Source organism: Felis catus, chromosome B1 (genome assembly GCF_018350175.1).
Source record: "Felis catus isolate Fca126 chromosome B1, F.catus_Fca126_mat1.0, whole genome shotgun sequence".
Classification (NCBI taxonomy): domain Eukaryota; kingdom Metazoa; phylum Chordata; class Mammalia; order Carnivora; family Felidae; genus Felis; species Felis catus.
In genome coordinates, this window is record NC_058371.1 from 100921827 (window position 1) to 100944452 (window position 22626).

Here is a 22626-nt window from a genome sequence, read left to right on the forward strand (position 1 = left end):
CCCTAAAAATCCCGTGTTTTGCCTGTTCATCTCTCCCTCTTTCATAACCCCTGGCAACCACTGATCTCTTTACTGTTTCTATAATTTTGCCTTTTCCAGAATGTCATATAGTTAGAATCATGCAGTATGCAGCCTTTTCAGAATTCACTGCTTTCACTTAGTTATATGCATTTAAAGTTCCTCTATGTCTTTTTTTTTTATGGCTAGATAGTTCATTTCTTTTTAGTTCTGAATAATATTCCATTGTCTAGATGTACCAGTTTATTTATCCATTCACCTACTGAAGGACATCTTGGTTACTTCCACACTTGTTATAGTTACTCTTTTAATTTTTCTTTTGCTTTAGAGTCAAAGTATCAGGTTTCCAGTTATGAAATGAATAAGTTATGGAAATAAATGGTACAGCACAGGGAATGTAGTTAATAATATTGTAATAGTGTTGTATGCTGACAGATGGTAGCTACACTTGTGGTGAGCATAGCATAACATACAGAGTTGTCAAATCACTATGCTATGTACCTGAAATTAATGTAACATTGTGTGTCAAGTATACTAAAAAAAAAAAAAAAAAAAAAGTATGCAGAATTAATCATGTCAAAAAAGAAAAAAAGTCAAAGTATCAAAAGTAGACAGGGACTTAATTAGCAACCACTATAATCCTCACTACAGGTATGAGGAAACAGACCCAGAAGTGACATAACTGGTCCATGGAGTTTTTCCCTTCCTGCTGCATTTGTTCGGGCCAACTGGCAGCCTGTGGGTTGAAAGATGTTAGTCTCTGTAGTAGGGTGTTCACTCCCTACACCCCAAATGACACACCCCAAATGTCACTTTTTAAAATAGTTTATTTTGATACATCCAGTTTTACAAAATACTATGACTCACACATCTCTAAAAAAATTTATTGGCTGTGTGCTTACTCAAATTAGAGATAAAATATTCAGGTAATAATTTAATCCTCACAATGACTCTGGGAAGTAGGTGCTTTTACTGTAACTACTACACATATGATGGCCATAAGGCTAGAAAATGTCAGAGATGGGATTCAAATCCAGGTCTGCCTAATTCCTTGAGACTGAGCTCCGTTTATCTCTGCAATACTGCCTATCTATCTATCTATCTATCTATCTATCTATCTATCTATCTATCTATCATCTAATTATATATACATTTTTTCCAGTTGAAACTTTAAATTTTTTTTTTCAGCGTTTTTATTTATTTTTGGGACAGAGAGAGAGCATGAACGGGGGAGGGGCAGAAAGAGAGGGAGACACAGAATCGGAAACAGGCTCCAGGCTCCGAGCCATCAGCCCAGAGCCTGACGCGGAGCTCGAACTCACGGACCGCAAGATCCTGACCTGGCTGAAGTCGGACGCTTAACCAACTGCGCCACCCAGGCGCCCCCAGTTGAAACTTTAAAAGAAACTGTCTTTTTAATCAGAGACAATAAGAACTCACGATATGGAAATAAGAAGTTTCAGATTTCTTTACCATGGTCCTAAATCTTGAGGTCTATTTCAGCATCCACAAGATGCAAGGTGCCATTTATATAAGAAACATAGAGATTAAGATTTAAAACTGCCCCTTAAAACTTCAGCATACAAGCCACCCTAATTTGGAAATATAACCAATTTCTTGAATGTACATACCCAAGAAAAGGCATCATATTGTAATTATGCATTTATCACATACTTTATATTTTTAGTTTCAGAGACAAAAATTCAGACATAAGCCAGTTAAGTTAGTTAGCTAAGAATATAGGTCAGATTGCTACTGGACTTTCTGTCCTCTCCAGGTCATTTTCCTGGCCCCAAATAATGAAAAAACAATTGTAGGTAAGAACCATTTAAAAGAACAGAGACAACAGAAGAGGCTACTAGAACTTTATTCAAATGCTGCTAGCAAACTTATCTGCACCACCCCTAGGGAGTCTCATCATTTGGTTTCTGCAGGCTCCCAAAGTCATTTAGGAAATGTGAATGCCTGGACTCCAGGGTAGAAATGGGATATTTTTACAATGTGTTACTGTGGTTGTTTACATTGAACTGGAACACCATGGGGTTAAAAAAAAAAAAAAAAAGTACTATGGAGAAAACTAAGGTGGATATAATTCAATTAAAATATAAACTGTTTCCCACACTCTTGGATGTGAAGGCTAATGCATCTGTACAACTCAAGAAACAACAGTAAATGTGCTTGTGCTTAATCACACAGCATATGAGTTGTTTTTATTCCAACCCTGGAACTTTGGGAATCTTCTTCTTAGTGAAAATATGACTCTGAGTAAACTTGACTTTGACCAAAACATTTCAGATAACTTTCGTGAGATCAATTGATGGTTCTTCATTCCCAATTCTTGCCTCAAGTTCTTTCATATAAGAATGACACCCTGTCATTACCAGATGGTCTTTCAAATACATGAACTATTCTAATGGGGAGTCCTATGATTATTTCCAGATTTAATCAGTGCCTAAAGCACTTGTGCTAGAGAAATGGGTAACAGGATATGATAGGGGTTTTTAAAAAATGTATTCTTTTATGTAATTAATCTGAACCTTGCCCCAAACCAGCACTGATCCAAACTTGTTATCATCAAAAATCAAAATTCATACCCAATGTAAAAGGAAGTAAGCAAGGTCTCTTTATTTCCAGTGAGTGTTTTGGTGAGTGCCTGGGATTTGAAAGTATTTGTTACTAGACTCAATGGTTTCAGACAGTCCAAAAAGAACATGTACTACTACTTTCCTGAGACAGAGAGTTTTTAATGTAGTAAATTTTTACAAAAGTGAAAATTGCATGCATTCAACCTTTCATTAATTAAACCTGTGAGCCAGACACTGTTAAATCTTCTCTGGTCAATCAATTCACTCTAAGATTCTGAAGCTTTAACACTATTAGAGAGGCATTCTTTCTAGAGTGTGGAAATGGTTCTCAGATCATTGCAAAAGGGCAAGTATTAAAATAATTAAGAAAACCCTTTAAAACTACACTGAGCTACAACTAACATATAGACTCACTTTTTGTGATAGTGAATATGAGACTAGATTATCAAGTAGGTCAGAATGTAAAAAAAAAAAAAAGCTATAGTAGAAGTTTCATTTGAGCAAAAATGTTAAATAGACAAGATCACTAATATGATCAGGTCGTGACCTAAACAGAAAGTATGTAAAACCACGAGACTAAAGGATCATTTGTCACATCAGTGTATTCAATCTTTCTTATCTACAAAATAGTATTAAACTATACTAAAAAATCCCATTTCTATAAGCATATGATCATCCACACATATAGAGCTTCTTCTTTCTCTTTATGTAATACATCTTATATTAGTTAAATTTTTACATAATGGATCATATTTTCATTTGAGGGGAAATTCCAACAAAATTAAAACTAGTCTAGATGATCAACTCCATTAAGAGGATCCACAGATGGCTCAAACTCAGTATGTTTACATTTTTAAAATGTGAATTTCTGTATATTATTTTTCAAAAAGAGGGACTGGGCTTTTCTATGTATTACACTACACATAGTAAAGGGTAAAAAAATCAATCTTACAACAGTTCATTATATATGGATTCAGTAATTCTACGGGTCAAGTAAAAGACTCATGAAATAGACTCAAGTTGACACTTGCAGATCAATAAACTCAATCCCCTTTTCAACTTTCCAGGCCCCCTACCTACAAAATCATCTATATCCACCCTATTCTCAACAATGTAAGAGGACAGGATTCCCTTCCTTCAGCTAAGAGCCAAACCTTTCTTTGTGCTCATGATCCCAGTCCTCTGTGACCTTCCTTCATTAGTTACTCCTTTCCCCATTTTCTCTCTTGGATATTTTCACTCTCCCTCTGACTCTTCCTCCTCAGCCTGTAAACATGCCCATCTTTCTCATCCTAGTCCCTACCCCACCAATATTTCTCTAGATAGCAATCTAATCTCTTTTCTCCTTTTGTTCAAATACCTTAAAGGAAATACCTACATCAATACCTCACATTCCATTTTCATTTCAATTCTCCACAATCTAGATTTTGCCCTCACTACTCCACTGATACTGCTCTCAGCGAAGTCACTAATTGACTTGCATATTGCTAAACTCAATAGACCTGAATCTTTCGGTTGCATTTGGTAATGTTTTTTATCCCACCAGTTTCCAGAAGCCATCTCTCTCTAATAATTTCTGTTATGTTTCTTATGTCTACCTTTTAGATTTTGGTGTTCCAGGTTCATTCTTGAACCTTTCACTATTCTCATTTTATATATTCTACAGCATGATCTTTATTCTCTTGGTCTCATCTCTTAGTTTGTATATTCAGCTACCACCTGCTGACATCTCTTCTTAGATGATTCAAAAGCCCTTGATATTGAACATGTCCCAAATTGGGTTTATTACTTTTATCCCCAAACTGACCTATATTTTTTCCTCTCACTTGATGGTCCTATCATCACCCAGGGTAGCTACCTGAGTTGATTCTTTTATCTTCTTGACTAATTAATCCTTCAGTCTTACTTCCTAACTGCTTTATGAATATCCTTCATTTCACTATCTTTAACTAATACAAGTTTAGGCCCTAATATTTCTTCATCTGGGCCATTATCTTTTTTTTTAAATTTAATTAATTTATTTTTTTATTATATATATTTTTTAATGTTTATTTATTTTTTTTAGAGGGAGAGAGAGCATGAGCAGGGCAGGGGCAGAGAGAGAGGGAGTGAGAGAATCCCAAGCAGGGTCCCCACTGTCAGCACAGAGTCCGATGCAGGGCTTGCTTGATCTTACAAACGGTGAGATCATGACCTGAGCCGAAATTAAAAGCTGGACGCTTAACTGATTGAGCCATCCAGGTGCCCCAGTCATGTCTATCTTAACTCTACTTTTCATAACACAACTAAGGATATTTAGTTAAACCTTCCAGTAGAGAAACCAAGTGCTGTTTTGAGGCTCATTTGCAGATCCAATCTCAGGATGGATGGGGGTAGTACCAGATATTGTAGCCAAAGAGGACAGAGCTGAGTTAATAACGAGTTGGTGTTGGATCCTGGTAACCTCTGAGGCAGAACATCTTGTACTACCATGACCATTGGTTAGGAATAATGGATGATTACCACAATATTACACAAACAATTCCACTGAGGTCAGACTTTTTAGAAATGTAGGGGATTTGAGTCATGCCAATAATGTAAGAACTCCGCTTTGATTTGATAAAATACTACTCAAAGGCAAAGAGGAACATGAAGTGTCAGTGGAGAAAGTAAGTTATAAATACTATGGTCCCATTGCCAAGTACAGAAATCATGAGTGTAGCCTTTACCACTCTGTCCTTGATTACAACTCTTAGCTATAGTATCTAAAGAAAAATCCTACTCCCTTCCTTTTTATTTTCCTATTTTGTCATTAGCTTTTCTTCTGCCGTCTTCCTTTCTCCAATTAATTGTATATAGAGGATACTAGTGACAGTTAAATTTACAATTTAATCCCTAAGTTATAGCTTTTTTTTTTTTTGGCTGTCAAACAATCCTTTACTGAAATATTTTCCTTTGTAGTTCTTAACTAGCTGGGTATTCTACTGCACCACTACTTAAAAATTTTTTTTTCTTCTTTTAATGTTTATTTTTGAGAGAGAGAGACAGAGCACAATTCGGGGAGGGGCAGAGAGAAAGGGAGACACAGAATCTGAAGAGGCTCCAGGCTGTCAGCAGAGAACCCAACACAGGGCTCAAACCCACAACTGTGAGATCATGACCTGAGCCAAAGTTGGATGCCCAACTGACTGAGGCACCCAGGCACCCCTCTACCGCACCACTATTGATGTCATCCATGATGTCACGAGGGTAGCGGCCACCAACATTGTAGCTCACATACTGGGTAATCCCCAGGATCTAATGGTTCCAGAGAGATTTCTGGCTAAAGATTAGTGCTGCATCTGTTGGGCAATGTTGACAACCTCATCAAAAGTGATATTTCCACCGTGTTTAATGTTTTTCTGTTTCTTCTTTTCTCCTGACAGCTCCTTGAGGGCTTTGACAATCAGGGCAGAGGCAGAAGGTACTACTTTAGTCTGGGCCTGTCTGCTTTGAATGGTTAGTTTCACTGTAATCTTTCCAATCAGAACCTTCCAATCACTGGTTGCCTTGGAGATGCCATCACCAACCTTTTTTGAAGAGAGACCCAATCTTTGGGGTCAGGGCAGACGCAGAACCAACTTCTGGTGCATGTCAGGTATATGACTTTCAGGCACCTGGGTGGTTCAGTTGGTTAAGCGTCCACCCCTCCCCTGCTCACACTCTGTCTCTCTCAAAAATAAACAAACACTAAAAAAAAAAAAAAAAAAAAGATATATGACTTTGATTTTGCTGGGATTGAACTTAGGTAGCATGGTAGAGGCAAATGGTGTCTGGATCTGGATTCCAGATGACCAAAGACAGTTGCACCTGAACCTCCACCAAGTTGAAAGCCAAAAGACCTAAGTTATAGTATCTTGCAAGGCCACAGGCAAGATGGAAACATGATCAAACCACAGAAAGAATGGGAATCACCCAGAAGACTATGCACTTGGAAGAACAATGGTCACATGGTATCACTTCTTCTTCCTCTTCTTCTTCTTCTTCTTTTTTTTAATGTTCATTTATTTATTTTTGAGAGAGAGAGAGAGAGACAGAACACAAGTGGGAAATGGACAGAAAGAGAAGGAGACACAGAATCTGAAGCAGGCTCCAGGCTCTTAGCTGTCAGCACACAGCCTGATGCGGGGCTTGAACCCACAAACCATGAGATCATGATCTGAGCCAAAATCAGATGCTTAATCGACTGAGCCACTCAGGCGCCCCCACACAGTATCACTTCTGAATGCTATCTTTAGTTGAGGAGGGCAGAGTACATTTATAGTTGTTTACAGAGAACAACAGTTTCACATATGGCAGTATGGGATAGTAAGTGTACCTAATCTGCGTATTCAAGAATAGAACATACACACTGATCAATTACATATGGCCTACTTCATATTTTCGCCTTCTCTGGGAAAAAACCCATGAAATTAGTCTTCCAGCAGTCATATCAGAACAATTAGTTCAGGGGCAGTCACATGACTCAGAATGAGCCAATCAGATTCTTTCTCCAGGGACTTTGGAACTGAGAGAAACAAAGAAAAGCTGAGGGTAGCTGATTCATATTCACAGCTACAGAGCAGTTACAATTTCTGTTGTTGAAGATTGTGGAGTCTTTCTAGACCCTAAGCTTCCAAAGATCTATTCCTTAAAAACTGAGAGATCTTCTAGTTTGGAAACATTGTTTTGTTTTGTTTTGTTTTTGCTCAAGTCAGTTCTAGCTGGTATCTTTTACTTGCAACAAATAGAAACTTAACTACCATATTATACTTGTTGATATAGAAAAACCATTTCAGGTTTCAGGCTGAAAATGTTAAAAGTCAGTTTTGATGCTTGACTTTTAGTCCTTGTTATTCACCAATTACCAACTTTTACAATTGTTAACATTAACTCTCATTGTCCTCATCTTTCATTTACACTGTCTTCGTTCTACTTTATACTACCCTTACCTTCTAGTAGCTTCCTGACTAGCTTCCAGACTAATCTTGCTTCCAGACTAATTTTCCAAAATCACAGCTCTGATATCACTTCAAAAATCTTTGAAAGTTCTTTAGTGTTTACCTGGTAAATACTAAGATTTATTCTTATCATTCTTATTCTGCCTACAGAATGTGCATATTCTAGGCTCCTTACAAAATAATCCTTACTGACCTTTAGAGCCTTACCTCCCAACACCGGACAGCCCATTTCTCAGTGTATGTCTAGGCCCTACTGAATCACATATCCTTCTTTGTCTCTGCCTCTGCCTAAAATGCATTCTCTCCTGTGGTTTCCTTACAAAACTATGCTTATCTTTTAAAGGTTCATCAAAATGTTAACTCTTCTGTGAAGAGTTTCTGATCTTGCCCCACTGGATGTGTTCTTTATTTCCTTTGAGGTTTCATTGCATTTATTTCCCTTTCTGGACTTCCTACATAGCTCTCATAATTCCTTCACCATTTACGTTAAAACTTTTGGGATCTTTTCCTTCTGCGAGGGTTAGATTTCATCCTGGAAACCTCTAGAGGCAAGCTCAATTTTTCCAACAGCTACTCATGATAAATTAATGGCTTGCCAACTTGAGGTCTGATTTGCTTTGCTTTAGTCAAGGTACTTCAGGTCATCCTAGAAATACATAAAGATGGCATGGAGAAGGTCCATAATTTGATACCATTTTTTCCTTTACTTTCCTTAAAATCAAAATTTATTTTTCTAAATTCAATTAATAGATGCACATGGCTAAAACAAACAAATGAGTAAGGAATAGTTTATAAAAAAAAAAAGCAATAGCCCCTTGCTCTCCCTTCCTTGTCCCCATTCCATTACCCAGACTAACAACTTCTAATATTTATTTATTTAAATACTTTTGTTATGTTTAATTCTTCTGGTGGTTGCCTGTCTTCAAATCTTGATTCACCAACTTCAGACACGATCTACTAATGCCCTATTATAGCACACATATATTTAGCTTATTTATCCCACCCCTTTCTTCTTTTACTTTGTAACATTAAACAATATGCTTTAACCTCTATTTTTTTTTTTTATTCCATTAACTATAGACAGTATTTTTCATTCCTTACTTTGTGAGATTAGGATATTAATATCATTTTCTTCAATGTATTTCTCTGTCCCTTTCCTTCTCTTAACTTTATTATTGTTAGTGTTGATAACCTCTAATTTTTGTTCTATAACCAAAATTAAGCTTTATCTACAGATTGAAAATCAATAAAGAATGTTTAAGTAAACTATCTAATCACCTTCTTAACCCAAAAAGCACATTTAATATTCTTTTCCTCCTTTAAGATTTGGGTTCTTCTGGCATCTCAATCATTATATCTAGTCTATGGAGCCTACTCTATTTACCCTGACACCAGCCTCCTGGAACTCTACTTCCTCCTTTCCATACGGACTGACTGCCCTCTAGCCTTGCAGCACAATGCTCATCCTAAGACTTTCCATTATTACTTTTTCCACGTCTTCCCATTTCTTGAGTTATTTCTTTGTTTAGCTGGCGTACAACCTTAACTAAATTTGTAAAAACAAGTATATGTTGAATCCCTTCTAGAATATTATAAAATGACTTTATTCAATCCTCATGTTTCTAAAGTTGGGTTTGGCATATAATGCTAAGTTAAAAATCCTTTTCCTCAAGGTTGTGAAGGAAATCTTCCACTGTCAGTACCTTTGTCTTCTCCCAACTATCCCCGCCCCCCTCCCATTTACTGAAAACATTCAAAATAATTCTAAAGAACAATGGACATCCAAGGAAGTTAGGATTTAAGGCATAGACTTTGGAGTTACACTTGGGTTTAAATATTGATTTCACTACTTGTTAGCTATGAGACCTTGAAAAAGGTGACTTTATAGTTTTCTCTTCTACAAAATGAGTATACTAATTTTGTAACTCAGAGGGTTGCTGTATTAAATTAGATACATGTACTTTATGTAAAGTACTTTTATGTAGTACTTTATGTAAAGTACTTATTATTACATCTAGCCCATAGTAAGTGCTCAACAAAACTGTGACAAATATTCCTAATATTATTAACATATTATTATTTCATTATTGAACATATAGTGAAGGCCAATAAAGAATCTGGTGGCTATGTATTTATCTACCATATTTTCCCCAACAAAAATGATTTATAACCTAATTCAAGTGGAAGTCACTGTGAGTGGCCTAGGAGGCTTATATCTCATGTATCCTTATAAACTTCTACAGGTAGATATGCTCCCTTCTGGTTGTAACTTGTCTCCAATTCCTGAAGTTCCAGCTCTTCTGGAGCATTTTCTAGAGAATAACTGAAGCTGATAAGTGAGGGTATGATGTGAGATGACTATCAGCAAAGCAATCCCAAACTAATGTTTAGCATCCAGCCATTTGGCACCCAGTGAAGACTGAAGAAGAATGATTTATGTGTGTGTGTATTTTTTTTTTTTTTTTTTAGAGAGAGAGAGAAAGAGAGAGAAACCATGTGAGTGAGGAGGGGCAGAGAGAGAGAGTGAGGTAGAGAGGATCCAAAGCAGGCTCCGTGCTGACAGCAGAGAGCCCAATGCAGGGCTTGAACCCACGAACAGTGAGATCATGACCTCGGCCGAAGCTGGACACTTAACCGACTGAGCCACCCAGGTGCCCCGGGAATGATATTGTTAAACAGCAAACCAACATGAGGGAATGTGGAAGAGAAGTTCATATATTCAAGACATACTTGTGCATAGCCAAGTTTTGCAAACGGTGAAATCCTAGAGATGGACTTTGTGTGTATTTATTTAGTCAGAAGAGGTCTACCAAAGTCACAGTGGTATTTTCATTACATCCATAGACGCAGAGAATGGGTTATCTCTCAACAGCCATCTTTGAAAATGGAAAACAAAACATTTTCTAGCAGACAGAAGCTCAACAGTGTCACCTTGACTACTGGTATTATCTGAGCATCAAGATTAAGTGATGAAATTCTGCACTGCCTTTGCTGACTGGTAGAAGCATTTATAAGCTGATAGGAAAGAACATTGTTGCCAACACCTCAAAGAATTTCATTATGTACTGTAGTGCATTCTTGTTAATGTGATCATGATTCTTAGCATTTGAAATACTGATTATCTAACCCTTTCAAAACTGGGTTTGGTAAGTAAGTCTTACTTATATTTTGGAGAGAAAACCAAAATTATCAATTTCATTTTGGAGCATGAAAAAACAACCAGTGACATATTAAAAATAACGTACAGGGTAGAATTTTAACTGTAGGGCCCAGATGACTTTCTAGTGTAAGTTACAAATGGCAAACAGAAAGCTTCAATTTATTAAAATATATGTATGCGCATCACAGTTCCATCAAATACACAGTAAGTCTCAAGTACTCAGAGAATTTTGTGCTCAGGAGTAAGCAGCTAGAAACAAAAAAAGAGTAAGAAGAAAGCTTCACTCAGAGAGATCAGGACATCCTTCAAGCTATATAAAATTTTTTTTTTAATGTTTTTATTTACTTTTGAAGGAGGGAGAGAGAGAGAGAGAGAGAGAGAGAGAGAGCATGAGCAGTGGAGGAGCAGAGAGAGAGGCAGGCTCCAGGCCTCTCTCAGCAGAGAGAGAGGCAGAATCAGAAGCAGGCTCCAGGCTCTAAGCTGTCAGCACAGAGTCTGATGTGGGGCTCGAACCCACAAACTGTGAGATCATGACCTGAGCCGAAGCCAGCAGCTCAACCGACTGAGCCACCCAGGGGCCCCTCCTTGAAGCTATATAAAATGAGGCTTGCAGGCAAGGCCACAGTGACTTAGCAGTACCTAAGTCAAGGGGCGAAATTCACAGGGACCCACCCTGGAGCTATGCATTGCTGTGTTCCATTGGCAAGAATTCATTAGTGTCATCAACTTTTGATAACAAAAGGATCCCCATCTAATTTTTTAAGTTAAAAAAATTTAAATGAAAAAAAAAACCCCACAAAAGATGGATATTTTAAACTATTTCCACAGGTGGAAAGCCAGGAGATGGTAAAGAGAGCTGAAGATTCGTATCTTCAAGCCATTCCGACTATTTTCTTGCCAAGTTGGGAAGGATAATTTTCCTTAAAGGTGTATCTAAGTAATGCTTTGACCTTGAAATAGCTCCTAAGTGAAGGTTTTTTTTTCTGGAGTGCTACAGTCACTCTCCAGCATTGTGCTGCAGTAGATGATAAGGATATCATCAATCAATCATGCTAAATTTGGGCATATTCTATAACTTATGCGGACATAACTCCGTGGCTCTGCTTCTTCACAGGTGTCACAAAAAGTCTCCTCAGAGAATGACTGAGTGATAAAAATGATGGACTGCTCTGTTAATTTTTCACATGTAACTTAATTTCATAGTCTTCAAGATAAAAACCTACCCTCTGAGTTGAAATGGTAATCTGTGCATCCACTTTTTAGGTTGAGCATAAGAAGGTAATAATATCTCTAGCTATGATAGAGTATTCTTCTAAATGCACCTTGATCAAGCTTCAGGTTAAAATAATTTGCCTGCCAAGATATGCCCTTGATTAGGGTTTTAATCCTCAAAATTACAGGTGGAGTTTTTAAAATGTTATGTTCCTCTTTTAATTTAATAAGCTATGTTTTCTGCATTATTTAGTTGAAGAATCTAAAAGGAATAGATGAATGGGAAAGCAATATGAACTTAAATTCTTTGATACGCATGGCACAAAAGATTTATAGTTATATCTTCATTATATTTCTAAGCCTTACAAATAAATATTAAACATCAGCCAGTTCTCAAAATGTTTGGTTAGGGACTACTGTTCCTCACAGAGAGGATGCAGGTAATAAAGGCAATAAAGTTGGTTATTTTTAATACTCACCAATGATAAATCATTTTTCAGATGGAAAAGCTATTGCCATGCTCCACTAATGTGAGTTTTATATTTTCATGGTATGGAGGCAGATTCAAACCCCATGTCACGGGTATCTCATAATGACAACACTATACAAAAACTCAAATTCTCATAGCATTAAGTTATGTTTTTATTCTTTAATCTCATCTTTTAGTTTTATTTACCAGAGGAGATTGTATCTGGAAAGCTATTTAAAACTATAAATCTGTTGACAGTTGCTTTTACAGGAGTGACATGGGAAAAAGAAAGGATAGTATTAAGAGGGACAAAGGATGCATTACAAGGAACACTTGAAATGCAGGACTTCCCACTCCAAATACAGTGTTATTTGGATGCTCTATGCCTTAGCTTGTGCTTACAAGGGAAAGGAAATATAAATTACAAATTTCAAACTTAAAAATGTCAGGAATGTAAAAATTGGAGGTTCCAACTTTTACCTGAAACTGAGGCAAAGGCATTTTATTAAAAACAAGACTGACAGGTGCACACTTGTCAAGATGGAATTTTAGTGGAACTTCTCATATACACAGATACACAAACTCGCTGTGTAAGCAACACCACATCTATGTTCTGCTTCTTGAGTTCATGAAACTAATGGGTGCTCAGGTTATAATTCTGGGAAAGAATAATAAAATCAGCCATGTGTTCAGTAGTTTTAGCTACAGCAATAGTTTTTAAACTGCTCTGCAGAATCTCTAAGGTGCTCCAGAGGTCATAGCAGGAGGAGGAGGGAAAGGTATGTAGGGGGGCCAGGCCCCAGCCAAAACAGACTCATTCTTATCTTTTTATATAATAGTCTTTCCTCAGAACATTTTATTTGAAGGAGGGGGAAAGGTTCTGCCATTAAAATCTTTTGGAAACTACTCATCTTTAGTTTCAAAACTGATAGAAAAAACTAACACTGAATTCTAAAATAAAGCTTTCATGGAGAAACACAGCTCTGAACTGGAGTGAGGAGGTGGAAAGAACATATGATCAATTTTTGAAACAATATTTTTCTTTCATAGTTTCCAAGTGCAGCTGATGTAATCTTCACATACTAGTCTTTCTTACTATTTATTCTCAATTAGAAAGCAAATTCAGCCAAATAGTGACAACTTGATAAGAATGCCTTTTCCTTGCCAGCTTATATAGAGAAGCTTAAAAGTGTGTGTGTGTGTGTGTGTGTGTGTGTGTGTGTGTGTGTGTTTCTGGAACTTCTCTTCAACATCACCATGGGAATTCCCTTCACCATTCTCCTGTCTTGAACTGCTTATTTCCTGGATCCCATGTCTTTTCTTTGTTTTTGGTGGAACACATCCACCAGTAGCTTTCCTAAAAACAAATTACATGGAGATAAATTTGTTTTAGATCATGCATGTCTGAAATGTAGTTATTTCATTTTCACATTTGACTTCACAGTTTGGCTAGCTATAGAACTCTAGGTTGGAAATCATTTCCCCTCAGAAATTCAGATGCATAGCTTTTCTGTCTTTTGGCTTCTGCTGCTGCTATAGAGAATCCTGTGGCAATCCAAATTCTTGGTCTTTTGTATGTGATGGGTTGGGGCTGGACACTTGGTAGAATTGATACAGAAACTTGTGTTCCTCAATTCTTGGAAGGAAATTCTCATAGTTTTCTCTCCTCTGATTTTTCTGTTTTCTCTCCTCTGATTTTTCTGTTTGCTCTTTCTCAGACCACTATTAGTCATCTGTATCCATTGCTCCAGTTCTCATTCGTCTTTTTGTTTTATTTTCTGGGAGACTTACTCAACTTTTTCTTCCAATTCTTCTACTGCATAAAAAAAAATTACCTGAACATTTACAGATTTCAATTAAAGATAAACTGAATATTCTTTTGTAGAGTCTGTGGTGCTTGTTTCATGGCTGTACTTTTTCTCATCTTTTAATCTGCTCCCTCACTGTCTCTATTTTCCCTGTGTTTTAGAGTGTCTTTCATATTGGAAGCTTTCTTCAAATATTAGTGATCCCTAGTTTTCCATTCATATTTAAGAATGAGGCACTAAAATTGGAAACTATGTGCATGATGAGGCTGGTCAGTTGTTAGTCCGCACAACTGCAATTTAAGTATCTGCAGAGCTGTTCTTTTAGACTCCAGAGAGTAATCTTCCAATCATTTGCTTGTCTGACAGCATGATAGGAGCAAAGCAGGGGAGGGGGCTTGGAAATCTTCGCATGAAGTATATAGATTTTCATTTAATACTCTATTTTTGGTTTGGCATGCTACTTTCCCTCCATCAACAGATGGGATTGTTAGCTTCATGTCTAGAACCTGTGTACTTCAACTTTTCTAAAAATAATAAAGAAAGAAAAAGCAAGCAAGCAAGCAAGCAAGCAAGCAAGCTCTAGCTTTCTGTTAGGGGTCGTCTCCTGTCTATGAGGAGCAGGGGAAAGAATCTAGGTATCTATTTCCTCTGTGTAAAGACTCGCAACAAACCCTGTTTTTGACCCTTTCCCCCTTTCTTCAAAGGTGCCCTATATTCTGATTTATTGGGTTCTGTTGTGACAATCAGCCTATATATATTGCCTATATGTTTCAGCATTCTCTAACCTGCTCATTTACTGTTCAGATTGAAAAACTGAGTTTATATTTTTATCTGCTGTCATCTTCTCCCTCATTCTCTTTGTCATTACTGGCTTATGCATTTCTTATTCTTTACTTTCATTTTAGTACAGTTTTAGGAGGGAAGAGATGTAAATGAGTGTGTTCAGGTTACTATGTTTAGTGAGAAGTTTAATGATGTTCAGACAGTTTCGACAGGTCACCCTATACATTCAACGTATCTGTGTCTCATTAAGTCAGCATTCAAGATGCAGAGCCACCTGCCAGTAAAACCATGCCAGCGTTCTGTGTCCTGTGTCCTGGACATCGATACCTCAAGTTCTTAATGTTTTTCTAAATTTTCTAAATTTTCTAAACTAAGACATGTTTTTCTAAATTTTTAACATTTAAAATTAGTATTTGTCATAAAATAGATACGCACATTAAGGGGAAGTCTTTATGCCTCCAACACACATGGTCACTGTGAAACTATTACGAATTTGATGATATCTCTTATACCTGATGGCATTTTAGAATCAAGGATACAAGGTAGTACCTATCTGACAGGGTCTGACAGGGTTATCTGACAAATGAGATAATGCTTATAAAATCTTAAGTAAGAACAGTGGCAGAGCAATACTATGTGTTTATACTTTAGTTGTTCTTACTAGTTTTTCCAATATGCTTCTGCATGATGAAATGTTTTCTACTATTCTGTTAAGATAGGTTATTATGTTAACATAAAGTATATAAAATCACCAGACAGACATAATGAGCTGCTGGCTTATTATTTTTTAAAAATGTGTAGATGTATAAATAATTGCCATTTTTTGAAAAATGTGAAATGAGAAAGAGTCAGCATGAAGTTCACAGTACTTGGACCCACGAAGCACTCAATATTTCCTTTAGTCATTTATTCTTTTATGTAAAAAAAGTTATAAAGCATCTCTTAAGTGCTTAGGTTCTGGAGACACAAAGATATGACATAGATCTTCTCTTAGGGAAGCTTACAATTCAGCAGTTGCAGGTTACTATGATGCAGTCTGTTGAGTGGCCCATGCAACAGAAGTCATGAAGTTCTTGATGGCTGATTTGGATATACTGATTCTGGGAACCTATTTAATAGTATTCTACTGAAAGTTACAGATTTGCATATTTTAATAAAATAGGAGGATTTGACTTTAGTTTAGAGCCTATGAAAGAAGGAATTCTTTGCCAAAAGGTGTATAATAAACACTTTTCCTTTTGCCATAGCATCCAGATGAATGCTGGCCTGAAGGCAGGATGTGGCTACCAAAGAGAACAAAGATACAGACACAAGGTTTCGGTTGGAAGAGACAGAGCTGCATAGCACCACTGGGCATAACCAGCATTTTGATGCACAAATTAGAGAAATAAAGCCCTTTTCTGAAACTGATTTTTAAGGGCTCTATTCTAAAGGCTACATTGAGGAAGTACACATTCTAGGACTTTGCAATAACAGCCCTGGAACAACAACAACAAAAAAGAACTTGTGGACACAGTATGAGATAATAGCACCAAGACATGTGGTTGAGATGCAAAAGTGAACCAGAATATTTCTCACAGCCATACTGCAGAAATGAGAAATTATCAGGAACTATTACAAGAGAGATATGTCAGTAAAATCTGCTAGAGTTTTATTACACTGCATATGTTAAGATATTTTCAATAACTTTTCTCCATTATCACCAGGTGCTAAGTTGAGGAATCCATTTTAGCTTAAAGTTACCAACCCCCCCCCCCCCAAAAAAAAAAAACCGAAAAAAAAAAACTGGCCCAGGTGTATGCTAACTCACTGGTCAAGATTCTCAAAACCAATTACAGTTGCTTTTACTTATTCTGTCTTAACAAAGGTTTAACAAAACAAAAATCTAGATATGAAAGAGAAATGTACAAAATATTATGGGATACAGAGTATAGGTATCTAATCTGGGCTGGAGGTAGTCATAAATGGCTTCCTGAACCTAAGCTGAGTGAGAGCAGAAGACTCAATTGAAAAGTTATATGAAGCTGCAGCTATACAACAAAATGTTCTAAATATCCTTGTATTCCTCATCCAATAAGATAAATTTATCCCCATGGAGGTGGGAGATGATAGCAGCTCTATAAGTGATAGGCAGATGGGAAAAGCAAAGCATAATACTATAAAGACAAGATGTTGGGGCCTCTGGGTGGCTAAGAGTGTTAAATGTCTGACTGTTGATTTAGGCTCAGGTCATGATCTCATGGTTCATGGGATCGCATTAGTGCAGAGCTTCCTTGGGATTCTCTCTGCCCCCCCAACTCTCTCTCCCCCCCCCCCCCCCCCAACTCACCTTGTCTCTGTCTCTCTCAAAATAAATAAATAAACTTTAAAAAAAAGACAAGGTGTTACACAGGAAATTAAACTGACAGCAGGTAAATCTTCAATCTTTAATATGCTAATATAAGTTAATGTTGTAATAAGGTCTGCAAATAAAGCCCATGGGCCTCTCCAGAGAAATAAGGGAAGAAATTGAATAATCCGAAGCAAAGCCCAACAGTCTCCCCCAGAATAAAGAAACATTTCTCAGAGTTTTGCTTATGATTACCAGTCCTCAAACAAAGCTTCCAAATTACTCATTAAAAAATGCAAAAAGATAAATCTAGATAATAACTTATATTCTGCTCTACTACTAACTCCCATTTGGCATCTGTTAGTTTCTTTAAAAAAATTTTTTTTGGGGGGGAGGAGCCAAGATGGCGGAATAGCATGGAAGTTTTCTGTGAGTCTCCCGTCCATGAAATACAGCCAGACCAACACTAAACCATGCTACACACCTAGAAAACTGACTGGAGGATTAACACAACAATCAGCACAACCTGAACAACAGAATTCAGCAGGTACGTGGTGCGGAGAGGTGAACTTGGGGAGAGAGAAGCCAGGGGCAGGCAAGGAGAGAGGATGGAGACTGGGGCGGGGGAGAATACAAGAAAAGCACCCCTCCCTAAAAGCAGCTGGAGAGAAAGTGGAAAATTGGAAACAGCCGCAGGGACTAAACTAAAAAGGGAGAAAGGAGAAAGGAGAAAGGAGAAAGGAGAAAGGAGAAAGGAGAAAGGAGAAAGGAGAAAGGAGAAAGAGGGCTTAAATTCCATTAAGACTGTAAACAAGGGGAGCGCAAAGGCTGCAACTCCACAGCTCGATACCTGGCGGTGCTCTGGTGGGAAGGGCGAATCCCCAGGAATAGAGTGGAGTCCGGGAGGTTCTCGGACCACACAGGGAAAAGTGGTTCCACTGCTGGAAGGACATTTGGTAGAGACTGTTGAAGCCACCTGGTCCCAGCATACCCCAGAAAAAGGCCACATTCGCTGGTGCTGGAACAAGGTCATTAACGGTGAAGACTGGTGCCAGATGTGTGTTGCGATTTTCCATAATCCCTGAAAAGCTGCTGCTATACTATCTTGCAAACTTTTTCTGGGGCAGGCTGGCACCTGGCCACAGTCTTGGGGCACCGATAGCAGCAGGGTCCAGCAGGTGTTCCTGGGTGTAACCGACATTCAGCCATTGCTCAGTGAGACCCTCCCACAGAGGGGAGGAACGGGTCAAAGCCGCAGTCCTTCAGAAGTAAGAGGCCAGGGAAAACAGCCGCATCTGAGACACAACTCAAGAGAGAAGTACTGCCTGGGGCTTGGTCACGGACAGTGAAGAAGTGAGGAGTGGATGAAAGCTGAAGACAGAGGATGGGTGCGCGAGTGCTGATGTGGGAGAACAGACTGGGTAGCTGGGTGACGCCATTTTCACCGCTCCCGCCCATGCGCATACACACCTAGGAGTCCTGCAACAATCAACCCCAGTAGGCTAGCAGCGCCATCTAGTGGAGAACGAGCTGTTACACTGAGCCCTGCCCAACTGGCTCAACCTTGCTCTTCAAGAACACAAGTCTCACTGCTGGCTTAATTTATGGACTATAAAGCACTACATAGTCTGACTTCTAGGGGAAAATGAAGTAATTTCAGTCCTATTTCAGTCTGTTAGGTCCATCTATTCAATTTTCTTTCTCTCTTTTTTTCCCCTCTTTTATACTATTCTTTTCCTTGAATACAGAAAGAGAAAAAATTCATTTTTATGAAAAATATTTTTCTTTAAATTTTTTACTATATTTTTTACTTTTGTGTAAATTTTTTCAAAATCTATCTTCTTTCCATCATTCTATTTTAGTCTACTTCAGTGTATTCACCTTTTCAAATTTTCAAACGATTTTCTTGTTTTCTTCTCTCTTTTTCTTTTTTCTCTTCTTCATTTCTTTTCTTTTTCTTGAATGCAGAAAGTGGAAAACTTCATTTTTACTTTCAATTTCTATTAAAAATATTTTCCTTTAATTTTTTTACTATATATTTTTTGCTTTTATGTAAATTTTTTTCAAATTCTATTTTACTTCCCATCATTTTATTTTAGTCTACTACAGTGTATTCACTTTTTCAAATTTTCAAACAATTTCGTTTTTCTCTTTTTCATTCCTTTTCTTTTTCTTGACTACAGAAAAAGAAAAAAATTCATTTTTATTTTTAATTTATATTAAAAATATTTTTTTCCTACTATATTCTTTACTTTTGTGTAAATTTTTTCAAATTCTATTTTACTTCCAACATCTCATTTTAGTCTACTTCAGTGTATTCATTTTTTTCAAACTCTCAAATGATTTCCTCCCCCCCGCCGCCTTTTTTTTCTCTAATCTGTCAAACCACTTTCAACACCCAGACCAAAACAAACCTAGGATCTAGCATCATTTATTGGATATTTTGTGTGTGTGTAATTTTTTAATTTTAATATTTTTTTAAATTTTAACTTTAATTTTAATTTTTCTACCTCATTAATTCCTTCAAAATGACAAAACGAAGGAATTTACCTGAAAAAGAAAGAGCACAAAGAAACAACAGCCAGGGATTTAAGCAACACAGACACAAGCAAGATGTCTGAAACAGAATTTAGAATCACGATAGTAAGAATACTAGTTGGGAGTCAAAAATAGATTAGAATCCCTTTCTGCAGAGATAAAAGAAGTAAAAAAATACAATGAAATTAAAAATGCTATAACTGGGCTGCAATCACGGATAGATGCTGCGGCGGCAAAGATGGATGAGGCAGAAAAGAGAATCAGTGATACAGAGGACAAACTTATAGAGAATAATGAAGCAGAAAAAAAGAGGGAGATGAAGGCAAAAGAACACGATTTAAGAATTAGAGAAATCAATGACTCATTAAAAAGGAACAACATCTGGGGTGCCTGGGTGGCTCAGTTGGTTAAGTTACTGACTTTGGCTCAGGTCATGATCTCGCAGTTTGTGAGTTCAAGCCCCGCGTCGGGCTCTGTGCTGACAGCTCAGAGCCTGGAGCCTTCTTCGGATTCTATGTCTCCCCCTTTTTCTATGCCTCCCCTGCTCACACTCTGCGTCTCTCTGTCTCTCAATAATAAATAAACATTTAAAAAAAAAAAAAGGAACAACATCAGAATCATAAGGGTCCCAGAAGAGGAAGAGAGAAAAATAGGGGTAGAAGGGTTATGTGAGCAAATCATAGCAGAAAACTTTCTGCACCTGGGGAAAGACACAGACATCAAAACCCAGGAAGCACAGAGGACACCCATTAGATTCAACAAAAACTGACAATCAAACAAGGCATATCATAGTCAAATTCACAAAAAACTCAGGCAAGGAGAGAATCCTGAAAGCAGCAAGGGAAAAAAAGTCCCTAACCTACAAGGGAAGACAGATCAGGTTTGCAGCAGACCTATGCACAGAAACTTGGCAGGCCAGAAAGGAGTGGCAGGATATATTCAGTGTGCAGAATCAGAAAAATATGCAGCCAAGAATTCTTTATCCAGCAAGGCTGTCATTCAAAATAGAAGGAGAGATAAAAAGTTTCCCAGACAAACAATAATTAAAGGAGTTTGTGGCCACTAAACCAGCCCTGCAAGAAACTTTAAGGGGGACCCTCTGAGGGGAGAAAAGATGAAAAAATAAATACATACACACATACATACACACATACATACATATCAAAAGCAACAAAAATTAGAAAGGACCAGAGAACACCACCGAAACTCCAACTCTACAAGCATCATAATGGCAATAAATTTGTATCTTTCAGTACTCACTCTAAGAAAACGACTTTAGACCTAAGACACCTTCAGATTGAAAATAAGGGGATGGAAAACCATCTATCATGCTAATGGTTAAAAAAAGAAAGCTGAGTAGCCATACTTATATCAGACTTTAAAATAAAGACTGTATCAAGAGATGCAGAAGGGCATTATATCATAATCAAGGGGTCTATCCACCAAGAAGGCCTAACAATTGTAAACATTTATGTGCCAAATGTGAGAGCACCCAAATGTATAAATCAATTAATCACAAATATAAAGAAACTCATCGATAGTAATACCATAATAGTAGAAGACTTCAACACCCCACTCACAGCAATGGACAGGTCATCTAATCAAAAAATCAACAAGGAAACAATGGCTTTGAATGACACACTGGACCAGATGGACTTAACAGATATATTCAGAACATTTCATCCTAAAGAAGCAGAATATACATTCTTCTCCAGTGCACATGCAACGTTCTCTAGAATAGAACATATACTGGGACACAAATCAGCCCTAAGTAAGTACAAAAAGATCAAGATCATACTGTGCATATTTTCAGTTCACAACGTTATGAAATTTGAAATCAACCACAAGAAAAAATTTGGAAAGGTAACAAATACTTGGAGACTGAAGAACATCCTACTAAAGAATGAATGGGCTAACCAAGAAGTTAAAGAGGAAATTAAAAAGTATATGGAAGTCAATGAAAATGATAACACCACACCCCAAACCTCTGGGACACAGCAAAGGCGGTCATAAGAGGAAAGTATATAGCAATGCAGGCCTTCCTAAAGAAGGAAGAAACATCTCAGATACACAACCTAACCTTATGCCTTAAAGAGCTGGAAAAAGAACAGCAAATAAAACCCAAAACCAGCAGAAGACAGGAAATAATAAAGATTAGAGCACAAATCAATTCTATCAAAACCAAAAAAACAGATGAATGAAACCAGAAGCTGGTTCTTTGAAAGAATTAAAATTGATAAACCAGTAGCCAGTTTGATCAAGAAGAAAAAGGAAAGGACCCAAATAAATAAAATCAAGACTGAAAGAGGAGAGATCACAACCAACACAGCAGAAATACAAACAATAATAAGAGAATCTTATGAGCAATTATATGTCAATAAAATGGGCAATCTGGAAGAAATGGACAAATTCCTAGACATATACACTACCAAAACTGAAATAGGAAGAAACAGAAAATTTGAACAGACCCATAACCAGTAAGGAAATCGAATTAGTAATCAAAAATCTCCCAAAAAACAAGAGTCCAAGGCCAGATGGCTTTCCAGGGGAATTCTACCAAACATTTAAGGAAGAGTTAACACCTATTCTCTTGAAACTGTTCCAAAAAATAGAAATGGAAGGGAAACTTCCAAACTCTTTCTATGAAGCCAGCATTACCTTGATTCCAAAACCAGACAGAGACCCCACTAAAAAGGAGAACTATAGACCAATTTCCCTGATGAACATGAATGCAAAAATCCTCAACAAGATATTAGCCAACTGGAT

General features: G+C 37.3%; 1 protein-coding gene across 4 annotated transcripts in view; it reads right to left on the bottom strand.

Moving 5' to 3' along the window:
- The window catches only part of SPATA5 (spermatogenesis associated 5), a 370044-nt gene that overhangs the window by 25791 nt on the left and 321627 nt on the right, over positions 1-22626 (bottom strand). The window lies entirely within an intron of this gene.